Source organism: Callorhinus ursinus, unplaced genomic scaffold (assembly GCF_003265705.2).
Source record: "Callorhinus ursinus isolate GAN/ISIS: 27379988/994484 unplaced genomic scaffold, GSC_fseal_2.0 scaffold10, whole genome shotgun sequence".
NCBI classification, from domain to species: domain Eukaryota; kingdom Metazoa; phylum Chordata; class Mammalia; order Carnivora; family Otariidae; genus Callorhinus; species Callorhinus ursinus.
In genome coordinates, this window is record NW_027397072.1 from 52,967,075 (window position 1) to 52,984,974 (window position 17,900).

Sequence of the window (17,900 nt, forward strand, 5' to 3'; positions counted from 1 at the left end):
GCTCAACATCGCTTGGCATCAGGGAAATCCAAATCAAAACTTCAATGAGATGCCACCTCACACCAGTCAGAATGGCTAAAATTAACAAGTCAGGAAACGACAGATGTTGGCGGGGATGCGGAGAAAGGGGAACCCTCCTACACTGTTGGTGGGAATGCAAGCTGGTGCAACCACTCTGGAAAACAGTATGGAGGTTCCTCAAACAGTTGAAAATAGAGCTACCATACGATCCAGCAATTGCACTACTGGGTATTTACCTCAAAGATACAAATGTAGGGATCCGAAGGGGTACGTGCACCCCAATGTTTATAGTAGCAATGTCCACAATACCCAAACTCTGGAAAGCCAGGATGTCCATTGACAGATGAATGGATAAAGAAGAGGTGGTATATATACACAATGGAATATTATGCAGCCATCAAAAGGAATGAGATCTTGCCATTTCAACGACGTGGATGGAACTGGAGGGTGTTGTGCTGGGTGAAATAAGTCAATCAGAGAAAGACATGTATCATATGACCTCACTGATATGAGGAATTCTTAATCTCAGGAAACAAACTGAGGGTTGCTGGAGTGGTGGGGGGTGGGAGGGATGGGGTGGCTGGGTGATAGACAGTGGGGAGGGTATGTGCCATGGTGAGCGCTGTGAATTGTGCAAGACTATTGAATCACAGATCTGTACCTCTGAAACAAATAATGCAATATATGTTAAGAAAAAAAAAAGAAGATAGCAGGAGGGGAAGAATGAAGGGAGTAAATCAGGGGGAGATGAACCATTAGAGACGATGGACTCTGAAAAACAGAGGGTTCTGGGGGGGGTGAAGTGGGGGGATGGGTTAGCCTGGTGATGGGTATTAAAGAGGGCACGTTCTGCGTGGAGCACTGGGAGTTATGCACAAACAATGAATCATGGAACACTACATCAAAAACTAATGATGTAATGTATGGTGATTAACATAACAATAAAAAATTGGAAAAGAAAAGAAAAAAAGACTTTGGTGTCTGACCTCTCCTCCTGGGACTCTGGCCCAGGCTCGGGGATTGGTGGTCAGGCTTGGCCTGGGTCTAGTGATTCAGGATAGACCGTGGAATTAGGGAGCTTTGTGTTAATATCTTAGATGTGGGGAGAATGGGAAGCCTTAAAATCTGAACACCAAGGCCATTGGGAGTGGAAGGGACAGAGAAAATTTAGCATCTATAACAGTGGATATCGTTTGTAGGCTCCCTCTTGTCCCATTTGTAGGCTCCCATTTAAAAAAAAAAAGGTTTTTTTTTAGAACAGTTTGAGGTTCACAGCTAAATTGAAGGAAAGATACAAAGATTCCCGTTATTACTATACTTAAGTAAGTGCCCAAGGTGGGGCTCAAACTCACGACCCTGAGGTCAAGAATCACATGCTCTACCAACTGAGCCAGTCAGGCGCCCTGAGATTCCCATTATTTTTTGAAAAATTGATCTATAGCTTTATAGGGAATGTAGTAATATAATTAAAAAAAATTAAAATCTGTAGATATTTTGAATTCTCCTGCTCCCCCCACACCCATTTCAGTTATTTTTGTATTCCTTAGAGGTGGTAACCTGTTAGTGTTTGGAATTTGTATATACCAGACTTTTTCTCTGTGTTTACATACATATGCATGAACCCCGAAAAGTGTTAATTTTGTGTCTTATTTATACAAATGGGGTCACATTTTATGGATCATTTTGGTATTTCTTTGATTCAGTAAGGTGCCTTGACAATATTTCATATTGGTACATAAAGATACTTCTCATTGATATTTGCTACTGTATAATATTTTCTAGTATAGATATGCTGTATTTAGCTATTTTCCTATTGAGAGACATTAAGGTATTTCCATTTTTTTGTTGTTATAAAGGATTCTTGTTGTGTTTTAAGTGTCAGCATTCTCTTCCTAGGCCTTTTCTTTTCTCATACTCTTTCTAGGTGATCTCAACCCTCTGACAGCTCCACTTAACCATCTACATATGGATGACGCTCAAGTCTTTCTCCAGACCAGTGTCCAGCTTGCTCATGTGGACAGCATCACGGGGATGTTTTGCATACTTGCCATCATGCAGCCTCCTGCTTTTCCCACTTGCTCCTCATCCACTGTCCTGTCACATGGTAAATAGCATGCAGTAATTAGGCCCAAAGGCTAGTAGTTATTGTCAGACTTCCCTTTCCTTCCACAGTCAACAACCAGCCTGTCACTGGGACTTTTCCTCCCTAGTGTTTCTTGGATCCAGTTGCTTTCTTTCCTTCTTCATTGCCACTACCTTGTACTTTAGTTTTATGACTTACAAAATAGAATACTTGTGAGTATTAAATAAATTAATAACATGTAAAATGTTTAGAAAAATAGATCAGCACCCAGTAAGTGCTATGTGAATGTTGGTTGTTGTCATCATCATCGTTGTTGTTGTTTGGTTCTTCTCATCTTAGTGTACATAATACATTTTCATCGCTACCTCCAGTCTTGATTTTGTCCTTCCCCACCTTCATTCCACTCTGCACATTGCAGTCAGAGTGATCTTTATAATATATACAAATGATCATGGTCTAACTTTCTGCTTAAAAAACTTCAGTGATCTTGCCATTGGACTTTTACATGAATTGTCACCCCCACCTAGAAGTCTTTTTCCCTTGATCTTTTAATTACTGTTTTTTGGGGGTTTGTTGTTTTGTTTTGAGATATATGTTTTTATTTATTTGTATTTTTTATTTTTATTTTTTCTAAAGGTGTTATTTATTTGACGGAGAGAGAACACAAGCAGGGGGAGCAGCAGCGGGAGAGGGAGAAGCAGGATCCCCACTGAGCAGTGAGCTCGTTGCAGCTCGATCCCAGGACCCTGGGATCATGACTTGAGCCAGAGGCAGACACTTAACTGACTGAGCCATCCAGATGCCCTGAGATCTCTGTTTTTTAAATGTCATGTCCTCAGAGAGGCCCTCCCCTGACCACCTAATTAATCCAAAGTAGCCACCCATATCCTTTCTATCACATAACCTATTTTAATTCTTTCCATAGCACTTATTAATACGTGATATTTTTCTAGTTTATCCATGTATTTGTTTATATAGTCTCCTTCAATTATTTTTTATTTATTTATTTATTTATTTATTTAAGTAGGCTGCACGCCCAGCCTCAGATCAAGAGTTGCATGCTTTACTGACTGAACCAGCCAGGCACCCCTGGTCTCCTCCAGTTAGAATTAAACTCTCTGAGAACAGGGATGTTGTCTCTTTTATTCACTGTTATATTTCTAGTATGTATAATAATGTCTGGTACATTGTAGGCACTCAATGAATACTTGTGAAGTGAATTTTAAAACAGTTTCATATGTCTTATGAGGCCCTTTTTGGTCTCTCCAGCATCTTCTGCTTCAGGACACCCTCTGCTTTGGCCTCTCCACCCCCCAGCTCATCCCATCTCTTCAGATGTGTTTTCTTGCTGCAAGACATTTGCATATGCTGTTCCCTCTACTTAGAACACTTTTCCTCAAGCGCCCAGCCACTGCCTGGGTATCTCCTATTTATCAAGTTTCAGCTTAGGTGTAACTTCACTTGACTGCCCTTCTTAGTCTTACAGCTCTACATGCATTACCTTTAATTATACATACTATAATTATTTGTCTGTCTCCCTCACTAGATGGTAAGTTTTGTTGGGCAAAGGCCTATGTCTTGCTCACCATGTATTCTTAGTCGTAACCGCTGTGGGCTGGAGGCATCTCTTGAGGTGGGGTGCTGGGCTCAGTTGGACTACCCAGAGTACCAATTGAGCACTAAGAAGGTATGCCTTTGATGCCGGGTAAGGTCTAGGTATTTGGCCCTGGCTCATTGTCATTCTCCTTATTCCATCTTTGGTGATTCCGGTGTTTGCCTGGATGAACTATCTAAGATGCTTGAGAGGAATCATCTAATACACTTGTCTCTCTCTCAGACATATTCATAAAAATTAGTGTAGCTGGCAGAGGACTTGCCCATGAATGGGGCATGAGTGCTGAGGATAAAAGTTGGAGATCTGGGTAGGCAGATTATTTACTCTGAGTGGCTGATGGCAGAATAACTGAGAGTGGAGTGGAATTCTAAGCAAGGAAGGAAGCAAAAGGCCTTAGGGATAAGGTGAGGCAAAGATGAAACAGGAAGCTGAATCATTAAGTCAGAAACCTAGAGAATCAGGATGATGGGTGGAGTGTACAAAAGGACAGGGCAAGCAGTTCACGATTAGGGCCATAAATAATCTTGGGGATTACTTAAATCATCTTTTGGCATTCTTACCTCTTAGGTGTGGAACCAGCATTTGGATTAGAAGAAGGATCAGGTAGTAGACATAGAAAGGTTTGAGCTAGATTGCATATTACTTTGTATTTTATGTGTTAATTACCTGAAAGTCAAATCCTCAGAAATCCTATTGTACCTTTTCTCCCACACTTCAGTTTCTGCTCCCTCTTAAATATACTAGGTTTAACTAGCTAATTTTTGAAAAAGTTTCCTGTATAGAAGCCTGTAGCAATCCTGGTGTTCCTCTAAAGTAGGCTGAGGATACTCCCTTCAGGTAGGGTGAGCACTCCTTCAGGCTGTACCCCCCACCAGATCATGCATAGGAGCTGGCCTTAGCAGCCTCAGGAATTCAGGACTCCGCCTAGCCTGAATCTGTGGATTTCTCTCTGAATTTTGGGGAGGAACATAGGAGTGTAAACTATAGGGTGGTATTCTATCAGTGAGACATAGTAGGAGTAGATTGGCTGGGTGTGCATAGACCTAGGATCTGAAGGTGTATGGGCAGTGGGCTTCAAAGTTTCTGACCTGGAATGGTCCTTGAATTTATGGCAGTATTAGGTTGCTTTAATGTGTCAAGTAGAGAATCTTGGTGAGTGGTGCCTATCATTAGCCCTTAGAGGTGTTCTGTATATTTTTCTGTGTGGCCTGGAGGTCTTCTATAGACTGACTGAGGGGCACCTGGGTGGCTCAGTTGGTTAAGCATCTGACTCTTGATCTCAGAGTCTGAGTTTGAGCCCCGCACTGGACTCCACACTGGGTGTGGATGCTATTAAAAAAAAAAAATAGACTGGTAGCTGGCATCTTGGTGGGTGCTTGGTGAGGGGGAATCATGGGGATAGGAAGAGTACTTACTGAAGAGAGGTATATTCTCTTTTGAAGGTTGGGTAGAGTGATTGTGTACACATCCTGGGGAGTCTAAGCCCAGTCACCTTGCCTCTGTGGGCTCTACATTCTCCTCTTAGGGCTCTGCTGGGAAAACCAGCCTAAGAGAGCCAGAGATCATAGCCACAGTTAGTGATTCCCTCAAGAATGCTCCCCCCCTTTTTTTAAAAGATTTTATTTATTTATTTGATAGAGACACAGCGAGAGAAGGAACATAAGTAGGGGGAGTGGGAGAGGGAGAAGCAGGCTTCCCACGGAGCAGGGAGCCTGATGCGGGGCTTGATCCCAGGACCCTGGGATCATGACCTGAGCCGAAGGCAGACGCTTAACGACTGAGCCGCCCAGGCGCCCCTGCTCCCTATCTTTGACTCCTCTTGTTCTCTAAGCCTCATGCTCTGATGTCCTGCCTTCTATTTTTTGCTTTGGTACCTTCAAATTTCATAATCCGTTCTGACTCCTCTTTCTAGATTACTCCATGTCCAGCTTGATTCTTGGTTTTACATAGTCCCCTAATTTTGACATTGCCAGCCAACTACATGGAGGGCCTTCTCCATTAATCCTGTTTGTATAACTATGATTTTGAAACTTTAATGCATCAGAAATACCCATGGGGGCAAAAGAGGAGCGTGCTGGATACTTATTTAAAATGCAGATTCCTGGGGCACCTGGGTGGCTCAGTCATTAAGCATCTGCCTTCAGCTCAGGTCATGGTCCCAGGGTCCTGGAATCGAGCCCCGCATTGGGCTCCCTGCTCAGCGGGAAGCCTGCTTCTCCCTCTCCCACTCCCCCTGCTTGTGTTCTGTCTCTCGCTGTGTCTCTCTCTGTCAAATAAAAAAAATAAATAAAATGCAGATTCCTGGGGGTGCCTGGCTGGCTCAGTCAGAAGAGCATGTGACTCTTGATCTTGGGGTTATGAGTTTGAGCCCCATGTTGGGTGTAGACCTTACTTAAAAAAAGAAAAAAATAAAGTAAAACGCAAATTTCCGACCTCTACTCCCTAGCTTTTCTGATTCAGTAGGTACAAGGTGGTGATCAGGAATCTGCATTTTGATTGGCCTCCCAGATGACTTTGACTACAGTCATCATCTGCAGACCATATTTGGAGACACTGACAGAGGATTCTGCTGACCTCCCATCCCTAAAGGGGAAGAAAAGGGTTTTGAACCCTTTATTTGGATTTAAAGGTCCTAGGAAACTTAGTCTGTCATCCAGTGGGAATAATGGATAACTGTCTCTATGTACCAACATCTCATCTCGTTGCCACAGTAGATGCAGAGCCAGATGAGGTGTAGAAGGCCTTAATGATTAACCCATGGCAGGTCAGCACCTCTGGGATTTACAGGAAGCTTTAACTTTGGACTCAGGAAACAGGCTAGATCATGGACCCTGAAGGCTGCCGGTTGCACTGCAGATTTTCTCTAGGGTGCCTCTCTTCCTGTGCACATTGATCCTGTCCTAGTGTAGGCGGTCTTTATGTGGTTCCCAAGCTGTCTTCACTCTCTGTTGTGCCCATCCTATACACAGCTGCCACTGTCCTCCTATAAGACAACCCAACCTTGTCTCTCCTTTTCAAGTCCTCTGTTGCATTCCTGTTAACCTGTATGATGAAGTCCAAATATCGTAGGTTGGAATACACAGTCTTACACAATTTGGCCCAAATTGTGGTCTATAGGATTGAGGAAAATCTGGTCCCTGTCTTTTTCTCAGGTCATCCCAAGCCCTTCTCTCATCTCCTGTGGCACCCTTACCTGCTCGTAGTTCCTTGATCTCTTCTTCTATTCTCTGGTTTCAGAGCCTTTGTAGTGCTCTAGCCTCTGCCTAAAACACTCTTTACCCTGCTCTTCACCTCATTAACTGTCCCTTACTTTTAAGTATCAGTTAAACATTATTTCCTCTTAGTCTTTTCTGGCCACTCTATACAGAGCAACTCCATGTTACTTTTTATCTTCATACCTCATTTGTTTCCATTAGACCACTTACTGCTTTTTACTAGTTTGTCTTTCTCTCCTATTAGATTATAAGTTCCATGAAGGTAGGGAAGTTCCTGCTCATGGTTATATATTCAGTGCCTAGAGGCACTCAGGGAGTGTTTGTTGACTATAAATTACTCTTCGCCTTCTTGTTAGTAGCTGTGTGGGTGCTTTGTGGCCCTGCACAGCTCTCACCCTTTGCATGTGGTGTTGCCTCTGCTGGAAGCACCCTTTCTCTCATCAGCTGGTCAGATTTTTTTGTCTTTTTCCACTTCTCTAAGCAAGTCTTTGACTTCCCCAAGCAGTGCTAGTTCAGTAGAGGCAGCTTTTGGTTCTCTCGAATGAACTTCTTGCCTTCTAGTGATTTCATCTATGTAAGAGATAGACGGTATTGCCCTTGGTTTATGGATGATAAGCCAGAAGCTCTAAAAGGTGGATTAACTTGTAAATGGCAGAACTGAGATTCCAACCCCAATGTGTCTGTAGAGCCCTCACTCATTCTACCTTGCTGTGATCTAAAAGAAACCAAATAGCAGACCCAGAGACACTGAAATGAAAGAGATGTTTTTTTGTTTGGGTAATGAAAGTATGTGTGTTTGTGTGTGTGTGTGTGTGTGTATGGTTTATTTATTTGTCTTATACTTCTTGAGAGTTAAACACAGTAAAAGGTATACTATTAAGCCGTTTATAAGGATGATAGAATAAAGGGTAACCAGAATATTCAGAGGACAGTATGTATTTCATGTGTTTTCTTGATCATCTTTGGTGACCATGACACAGTCAACATATATCCTGGTAGAAATAAGATGAAACACTATTAAATTCAAACCAAAGCAAGTATCAATGATCATTAGTAGTTGCTTGGAGGATATATAAAGAGTTAAATCTGAACGTTTTTGTTGAGGGAAAAAAATATGCAAAATTGGCATGCATAGTCTTTAACACATTTTGCTTAAAAATATATCTTACTATGTATTAAGATACTAGTTGAATAGGGATGCATGGGTGGCTCAGTCGTTAAGTATCTGCTTTTGGTTCGGGTCATGATCCCAGGGTCCTGGGATCGAGCCCCGTGTCACATCGGGCTCCCTGCTCAGCAGGGAGCCTGCTTCTCCCTCTCCCACTCTCCCTGCTTGTGTTCTCTCTCTCTCTGAGAAATAAATAAAATCTTAAAAAAAAGATACTAGTTGAATAAATTGTAGTAAATATTGCCATATTATGTTGCTGTTAAAAAGAATGAGACATACAGGCAGGTACACACTCACACCCTGATATGGAACAATCTCTAAGATCCGTTATTAAGAGGAAACTAAGGCAAAGTGCAGAATAGTGTTTGTGGCATGCTAGTATTAGTATTTGTGTGAAAAGGGGGGAGGATTCTATCTACTTATTGTACCCAGATTACCTCTTGTTTGTTTTGTTTTTGTTTTGTTTTTAAAGATGTATTTATTTGAGAGAATGTGCATGTATGAGAGACAGAGAGAAAGTGGGGGGAGGACCAGAGGGAGAGGGAGAGAATCTCTAGCTGATTCCCCACTGAGCACGGAGGGCCTAATGTGGGGTTCAGTCTCATGACCCTGAGATAATGACGTGAACTGCAATCAAGAGTTGGATGCTTAACTGACTGAACCACCCATACACCCCAAGCTTTATAATGTTTTAAGTACTTTGCTTTACCCTATAAATATCCTGAAAAGTTGAATGTAAATGTGTGTGTGTGTGTGTGTGTGTGTGTGTGTGTGTGTGTGTGTGTGTGTGGTGTGGTGTGGTGTGGTGTGTGTATCAGCAGGGATGGGCTGGGGAAGCATCAAGTTGTATCTCTAAACTTCACAGGAAAGAGGAAGAAGGAAGGTCCTTTTTGTCTAGTGAATGATCCCTAACTTAATATATTTGGACTTTTGTGTATGACATTTTTCTTGAAGTAAAACACATCTCTACTGAGAATGGAACAAAAAAAGAGGAGATTGTGTTTGAAATTGAAGATACCTGTGTATGTCAGGATACCCACTATTTGTCTCTACTTCCTGTTCATGCACTAGAAATCTTGGAGTCCCCCTTTTATAATCTGTTTCCTGTGTGTTGATTTTGTCTTTCCAAATGGAATAAATTCTTTATTTTTCCCTTTAAGTTTTTATTGTTATGTTAATCACCGTACATTACATCATTAGTTTTTGATGTAGTGTTCCATGATTCATTGTTTGTACATAACACCCAGTGCTCCACGCAGAACGTACCCTCTTTAATACCCATCACCAGGCTAACCCATCCCCCAACGCCCCTCCCCTCTAGAACCCTCAGTTTGTTTTTCAGAGTCCATCATCTCATGGTTTGTCTCCCCCTCCGATTTACTCCCCTTCATTCTTCCTCTCCTGCTATCTTCTTCTTTTTCTTTTTTCTTAAAATATGTTGCGTTATTTGTTTCAGAAGTACAGATCTGTGATTCATCAGTCTTGCACAATTCACAGTGCTCACCATAGCACATACCCTCCCCAATGTCTACCACCCAGCCACCCCATCCCTCCCACCCCCCACCACTCCAGCAACCCTCAGTTTGTTTCCTGAGATTAAGAATTCCTCATATCAGTGAGGTCATATGATACGTCTTTCTCTGATTGACTTATTTTACTCAGCATAACACCCTCCAGTTCCATCCACGTCGTTGCAAATGGCAAGATCTCATTCCTTTTGATGGCTGCATAATATTCAAATGGAGTAAATTGTTGAAGGTGGGAGGCATATCTTATTATATCTTATAGTGACAAGCATAATAGAACTTGCTCAGTAACTACATATTCAAGGAAGAAAAGAGAGAGGTGGAGAGAGAAAGAAAGAGGCTCCTCTGTCAAAGAGATGATTGCTTTTGGATTTTCTCTGACTTGTTCTCTTTACTAGTAAAGAATTTCTTCCACTTGTAGACTCAGTGTGTTGGAGGATTTCGTGTGTGTGTGTGTGTGTGTGTGTTGGAGGGATGTTCCCTGCTGAAAGCCCAGGAAAGAGCAGAAGCTGGAATGGGGTATGAAGGCTGTTGACCTAATGGTGTGTAATGAGACTTCTGTTTTGTATCCCTGAGGAGAATCTCAGATTTCTGACCTGTTCCTAATTTCAAGCTTGGGTATTCAACTGTCAGCAGGGCAACTGGACCTGTATGTGCCATAGACTTCCTAAACTTAGTAGCATGTGGTAGGAATGTTTGATTAAAGTGACTTGTCGTTTTTGGTGAGAGTATGTGAAAACTCTTAACACTGGGCCTTGTATATTGTTGGTATCCAAGAGGTGACAGAGAGTATGTGAGAAATATTTTGAAACTGTTAAGGTCCCCAGCCTCTGTTCACATGCCTCCTACTCTCAGGCTAAATAGGGGATAAAAACATGGATTCCACCTTTGGGAAGTTGCCAATTCCTTATTGGTGGCTTTATGTTCAGGCAAGAAGTGTAATTGGCTTCCACATATCTGACAGCAAGTATATCTGGACCCTGTTCACCAGGTTACTCAAAACCTTACCCCAGACTGAAAACGTCACCTTGGGTAACATTCTTGGTAGGGACCTAGGCTTGAGCATTTTAGTAGGGAAGGCTGTGAATCTCTAGGGTAGTCATGCAAGGTGTTGAGTGTATGGGATTGGACATGAGTTTAACTTAGCCAGGATAGATTGTGTGGTGTAGCTGTGGAGGAAGGGATAAAGTAGGGAGTAAAATGGGCTCAGCTCTGTGTCATTTCTTCTCCTAGGAAGATGTAGGCACTTGTGTGCCAGGGGCAGAGCTCTGGACTGCTGTGGCTAGTCACTTCCCTTTGAGAGTCAGTCTTACCTCTGGCTGCCCTGCAAGGCATTTGGGGTTTAGAAGATGAAACAGGGAATCTGAATCAGATAGCCTTGCTTCAAATCTTTTTTTTTTTTTTTAAGATTTTATTCATTTGAGAGAGAGAGCACAAGTAGTAGGAGGAGAGGCAGAGGGAGATGGAGAAGCAGACCCCCTGCCTAGCTGGAGCCCGACAATGGGACATGAGACTCAATCCCAGTACCTGGAGATCAAGACCCAAGCTGAAGGCAAACGCCCAACCATCTGGGCCATCTAAGCGTCCCAGCCTTGCTTCAAATCTTATAGATCTGCAAGGAGGAAGTGTGTGTCCTAGGATCTGTTTCCCATGTGCTGAAATAAGGAATCCCATCCAGGTGTATGGAGGTTTCCCTCCATTCTTCTTAGGCCCCTTCAGCTTGCCTTGATCTTAAGCTTTTATCCTTTTTGCACTATCACTGGCCTGGCATCTGGAAAGAGGAGGGAGAAGGGTGAGGAAGGAAGGGGAGAGTTAAAGAACTTGTAGGGGTAGGTGGATTTTTGGTCCTTACATCCTTTCTGGAACAAAGTGTAGGGGGTGGCTCACTTGATTGGGATCTGACTTTTTTTTTTTTTAAGATTTTATTTATTTTTTGACGGAGAGAGACAGCGAGAGAGGGAACACAAGCAGGGGAATGGGAGAGGGAGAAGCAGGCTTCCAGCAGAGCAGGGAGCCCGATGTGGGGCTGGATCCCAGGACCCTGGGGTCATGACCTGAGCCGAAGGCAGAGGCTTAACCATCTGAGCCACCCAGGCACCCCAAGCATCTGACTTTTGATTTTAGCCCAGGTCATGATCTCGGGGTGTGGAGCCTGTTTGGGATTTGCTCTCTCTCTCCCTCTGCCCCTCCCCCCCAAGAAATAAATAGATGAAAGTGTAGGTGTGGGGAAAAGGATGAACATGGTGGAGAACAAATAAAGACTGCTGGCACCACTGGTCTGCAGTCAGCCCGGACCCTTGGTTGATATTATCAAATTCTTCCTGTGTTGTTCCTCTATGCCATTTAAGGCATAAGCATGTATACACATGTAATTTCATATCAATGGAATCATACCATAATACTGTTTTTTTCTTTATACCATTTTGTAATCTTTTTTCACCTTTTCCCCTGCTTTATTGAGATATAATTGGCATATAACATTGTGTAAGTTTAGGGTGTACAATATGATGATTTGAAACACATACATATTTTTAAATTATTATCACAATATGGTTAACACATCCGTCACCTGACATAGTTCCCTGTTTTTTGTGTGTGTGGTGAGAATCTTCTCTCATTTTGTAGTTTGTTGTAGACTCCTTATGTAAATAAATGTAGAATAAATGGCTAAATTATATTTTAATGTGAGGATGTACCACAATGCTTTTTATTTTTTATTTTTTTTAAGATTTTATTTATTTGAGAGAGAGAGAGAACGAGAGATAGAAAGCACGAGAGGGAAGAGGGTCAGAGGGAGAAGCAGACTCCCTGCTGAGCAGGAAACCCGACGTGGGACTCGATCCCAGGACTCCAGGATCATGACCTGAGCCGAAGGCAGTTGCCTAACCAACTGAGCCACCCAGGCGCCCTTATTTTTTAATATTTAATCTGTTCATCTTATCTCTTATCTATGGGGCTTTCCCTGACTCCCTTACTTAAAATTGTAGCAAACCCCCTTTCTTTCCTGTCTACCTTCTCTCCTTTATTTTTCTCTATAGCATTTAACACCCCTTGATATACTCTATACTTTTCTTATTTGTTTATTGCCCAATACCTTCCATTAGAATGTAAGCTCCATGAAGACAGATTTTTTTTTCTTCTTTTTTTATTCACTGCTTTCTAGCTGTTACGTAGGACAGTTCCTGGTTGGTATTCAGTAAATATTTGTTGAATGAACAAACTTGTTGGACTTTTGGTGTATTTGTTGGACTTTTTATTTGCAGTATTTTTTTTTTAAGTGATCTCTGCACCCAGTGTGGGGCTCAAACTCAGGACCCTGAGATCAAGAGTTGCATACTCTATTGACTGAGCCAGCCAGGTGCCCCTATTTGCAGTATTTTTGTTATTATGTACGTTCTGTGATAAACACCCTGTATATAATCTTTGTACACTTGTCTACTTATCTCCTTAGGATAAATTCTAAGAAATAGAATGGATCAGTTAAAGGATATGCACATTTAAATTTTTTTTTTTAAAGATTTTATTTATTTATTTGACAGAGAGAGACACAGCAAGAGAGGGAACATAAGCATGGGGAGTGGCAGAGGGAGAAGCAGGCTTCCCACTGAGCAGGGAGCCCAGTGCGGGGCTCGATCCCAGCACCCTGGGATCATGACCCAAGCCAAAGGCAGATGTGTAACAACTGAGCCACCCAGGTGCCCCCACATTTAAAATGTTGATTCATGGAACCAACTACCCTTAGGAATGTTAACTTCTACCAATAGCACATGAGAGTGCCTACACTGTCAGTAATACTGGGTTGTATGTTTTTCATCTTTCCCATCTGACAGGTGAAAAGTGGTCTTGTCACTATAATATGGTAGTTGAGAGTGTGACTCTGATAGATGTGATGTGATACGGTATGTGACTCTGGAGCCAGCCTACGGGGGCCTGAATTCTGACTCAGCCGTAACTGTGTGGCCTTGGGTAAGTCATTTAATTTCTCTTTCTCAGTTTCATCTTTGATAAGGTAAGCATAATGATAGCACCTGTTTCAGGAAGAATAAGTCAATTAATTTAAATAAAATGCTTCAAATAGTAATGGAGACATGTCACTCAATAAGTATGACTTAATAATTTTTTTTATATTAAAAGATTGAACATCTTTTCAAATGTGTTTTGGTATATTTTTTGAGTCACTTATTCATGTCTTTTTTTTTTTAAGATTTTACTTACTTTTTGACAGAGAAAGAGACAGCGAGAGAGGGAACACAAGCAGGGGGAGTGGGAGAGGGAGAAGCAGGCTTCTAGCGGAGCAGGGAGCCTGATGCAGGGCTCGATCCTGGGACCCCAGGATCATGACCTGAGCTGAAGGCAGACGCTTAACCGACTGAGCCACCCAGGCGCCCCACTTACTCATGTCTTTTGCATATTTTCCCAGTAATATTTTCTTAATGACTTGTAAGAGGTAAAGTGTTGACTATAATATAGCAGAAATGTTCCTAGTTTGTCATTTGTCTTTTGACTGTGTTTATGCAATTTTTTTTTCTTGGGAAGTTTTACATTTTTAGGTAGTCAAAATCTTTTTTTTTTTTTTTTTACGGTTTTTCCTGCTGCTAGGCCAGTATTTAGAACAGGCATATCTCCTTACCTCAAAAATATAAAAAATAGTTATTCATTCTCTTTGAGTACTTGGTGTGTGTGGGCACATGCATGCGTGCTTTTAAATCTTTAAATTTAATCTTTAAATCTTTGATCCTTCTGGAACTTATTTTGATATGAAGATAGCAGATGAGATCTGGCTCTATTTCTTTCCATTTGTGTACTGTCCCAGACCTATTTATTAAAGAAGAAAGACCAGGAGCCTTTAATCTTTTCTCCCCTCCCCTAATCTGAAAGTAAGATATCCTCGAGATAGGAGGTCTCCATTTCAGAGAATGAATTTCGTGTTTGGACTCAGTCATTCAGTTGCTAAGCTATGGGATGAATATGCTATGTAAAGCAGTTTGGGATCAGAACTCACGGTTTGACTAAGCAGTGAAACTGCTGCATTCACTAGGGTAGCTTCTCTGCTGGCTCTTCTCTGGAGGCTTCTTCTAAATGGATCTTAGTTTGAGGACTGCTTTGAAGGGGCCATTGTTAGTTTGGAATGATAAGTTCTGTGTTCTTTTTTTTTTTAAAGATTTATTTGACAGAGAGAGAAACAGCAAGAGAGGGAACATAAGCAGGGGGAGTGGGAGAGGGAGAAGCAGGCTTCCCGCGGAGCAGGGAGCCCAATGCGGGGCTTGATCCCAGGACCTTGGGACCATGACCTGAGCTGAAGGCAGATGCTTAACCGACTGAGCCACCCAGGCACCCCAAGTTTTGTGTTCTTAAAAAACAAATGAAGTGATTATAGTGGATATTTCCTCACTCCAGCCTGAGAGTATTGGTAGGGTATTGATGAGGGGGTATCGAATGGTAATGAACACATTGTGTTCTACCTGTGCCCTCATCAGCTCTTTTTTGGAACTCTTGTCCCATCTAGTTTCTTCCCTCTAATTCAAGATGGAGGGAGAGTGATTCCTATATGACGGAGTGTTCATATATCCCATGGCAGCTATCATTTGCCAAAGATGTCAAAGAAGGGTAGCTGACTCTTACATGGCATATGCTTTGTGCCAGCAACTGTTCCAAGCACCTTACTTATATGAGGTTTTTATGAGATTGGTGCTCTGTACTAGGTTGAATAGTGTCCTCCCCAAATTTCATGTCCACCCAGAACCTATGAATGTGATCTTATTTGGAAATAGGATCCTTGTAGATGTAATCAAGTTAAGATGAAGTCATAGTGGATTAGGATGGGCCCTAATCCAGTGACTGGTGTTCTTATATGAAGAGGGAGATACAAAGAGGGAAGACATCTGTGTGAAGATGGAAGCAGAGATTGGAGTTGTGCGGCCACAAACCAAGGAATGTCAAGAATTACTGGCAACTACCAGAAGCTGGAAGAGGCAAAGAAAGATTCTTCCCTGGAGCCTTCACAGGGAGCATGGCTCTGCTGAAACCTTGATTTTGGACTTCTAGCCTGCAGAACTGTGAGAGAATAAATGTCTTTTGTTTGAAGCCACCCACTTTGTAGTGTTTGTTATAGCAGCCCTGAGAAACCAACACATACTCTTTTATTACCTCCATTTTCAGATAAGGAAACAGGCCCAGAGAGATCAGATACTTTGAGATCTGTCTAGGCCGCTGCTCTGCTGGCTGTGCACTTACTCTGAAGTTCCTGATGTTGCAGTTGTCAGCTCGGCACCTTCACCATGGCTGTCACACCTTCTGGTAGTGCTGGGACTGAGCTGTTGGAATGGCTCCTTACCTAACACAGCAGGCCACAGCCTTTCCCCATTCTTGCCCATTTCATGCCCTAAAGCAGAAACTCCTCTCAGAGGCTTCTGGCTGTAATCTGATCATTTCAGCAGATTGCTTCATGACCCCACTCTTCCAGGTGAAATCAGGCTTTTATTTTTCATTTCCATGCAATGTCAGAGAAATGTGGGTAACAGTTGTGGGGAGGGTCACTTAGCTTCTTCTGGCAATTATTTTTATGCTTCCCATTTTTGGCCTGCTATACTTCCTAGAATTTCTGTCAGTAGACAACTCAAGTCGTGGTTGTTTTTGGAGCTTCAGGATGTCACACACAGCTCACGTCACACATATCACAGTTCATGGCTGTGAGCAGAGAAGGAGCAGCATCATGACTGCATTGACTCTGAGGGCCCTGGTCACCTGTTCTTGATAAGCCCAACACACCACAGTGGCTCTCTTCTCTGCCAAAGTGAGTGGGGGGATAAGGATGTTATCTGACCCAGCCCATCCCCCTGAACAGCTTCTTGTTTGCCCATGGCCTCTTTTGCTGGCATCCCAGAAGGGATCTCTTCCCTTTGCATCCCATTGTTGGCTGCAGAATCTTGCCTTCTTTCCAATATGAACTTTTTGCTTTGGATCCTGCTCTTACTCTTTTTTTTTTTTTTTTTACTTATTTTTTTGAGAGAGAGCACGAGAGAAAGCATGAGCAGGGGGAGGAGAAGAGGGAGAGGGACAAGCAGACTGCGCTGAACGCTGAGCCTGAGGTGGGGTTCAATCCACAACCCTGAGGTGGTGACCTGAGCTGAAACCAGGAGTCAGACACTCAACCCACTAAGCTACCCAGGCACCCCAATCCTGCTCTTCTTTTTTTTAAGATTTTATTTATTTGACAAAGAGAGACACAGCGAGAGAGGGAACACAAGCAGGGGGAGTGGGAGAGGGAGAAGCAGGCTTCCCACTGAGCAGGGAGCCTGATGTGGGGCTCCATCCCAGGACGCTGGGATCATGACCTGAGCCAAAGGCAGACTCTTAACGAGTGAGCCACCCAGGCACCCCTCCTGCTTTTATTCTTAACTCTCACTAGACTGAGCTCCAGGAACTCAGGAACCATATTTGTTTTGTTTGCTGCTGTATCCCAGGACTGAGCAAAGACCTGACACTTCTCTAGCTCCTCAAGAAGTGTTTATTGAATGAAGAATTGAATATTGACCTTGAAGCTTTGGAATCCTGGTTTTTCTTGCTTCTTGATAAAGCCAAGGACCAGATTAAGAACTTCAGAGGCCTAAGCAATAGAAAGATTATGATGTCCCTCATATTTTCAGCCCTCAGTATGTATTTCAAAAACAATATTAAACACAAAATCAGTATAAGGAAATCCAGTGAAGTATAAGGAAAATCCAGCAAAATTCTGTTTTTTACCATGGTGACTAATTAGATAAATAGAATTTAAAACATTTGCTATTACTGTCTCTTCTTTGCCAGTTCTCTAAGCACATGCTTTGGGATAATCCTGTCTGGACCAGTCCTTTCCTCCCCTCGGACTTCACCTTCATTTCCTCTTCATTTCATCTGCTGAAGTTGCCAGCCAGTTCCTTTCACCCCATAGGGGTGTCTGGCTCCTGAGACCCCAGCCAAGCCTAAATGCCCCAGGTTCCCTGGGGGTTTGCCAAGAAAGTCAAGTAGAACATGCACACTGCTAAAGAGTACCTCAGAGAACTTCCATGCTGAATTGTGATTTATAGTCAGCATAGCACATTGTGCCAAGTGATTACACTTGGGCCATTTTTAGTTGTAATAATCTGCTCCTGTGATCCTGTATGTCCAGACCAGAAATGTTCCTTTGGTCCTTCTTCCTGGATCACTGAGAAGTCAAGACGTAGTCCCACTCTGCCATCTGTATTAATCTGGCTTTGTTGAAACCAGAGAAGCAAGGTATTCTGGAAGTGTA

General features: G+C 42.6%; 1 protein-coding gene across 34 annotated transcripts in view; it reads left to right on the forward strand.

Moving 5' to 3' along the window:
* Positions 1 to 17,900, forward strand: part of ASPRV1 (aspartic peptidase retroviral like 1) — a 108,398-nt gene that overhangs the window by 16,382 nt on the left and 74,116 nt on the right. For 23 of the 34 annotated variants that reach the window (XM_073897579.1, XM_073897580.1, XM_073897614.1 and 20 more), the window contains 3 exons: positions 13,459 to 13,594; positions 15,486 to 15,684; positions 15,788 to 16,421. The gene's annotated coding sequence lies outside the window, so the exon portion shown is untranslated. Of the gene's footprint in view, positions 1 to 1,945; positions 2,126 to 9,783; positions 9,861 to 10,111; positions 11,307 to 11,338; positions 11,929 to 13,458; positions 13,595 to 15,485; positions 15,685 to 15,787; positions 16,422 to 17,900 lie in introns of those variants that run through there. The other 11 variants (XM_073897591.1, XM_073897588.1, XM_073897598.1 and 8 more) reach the window with 7 other exon arrangements.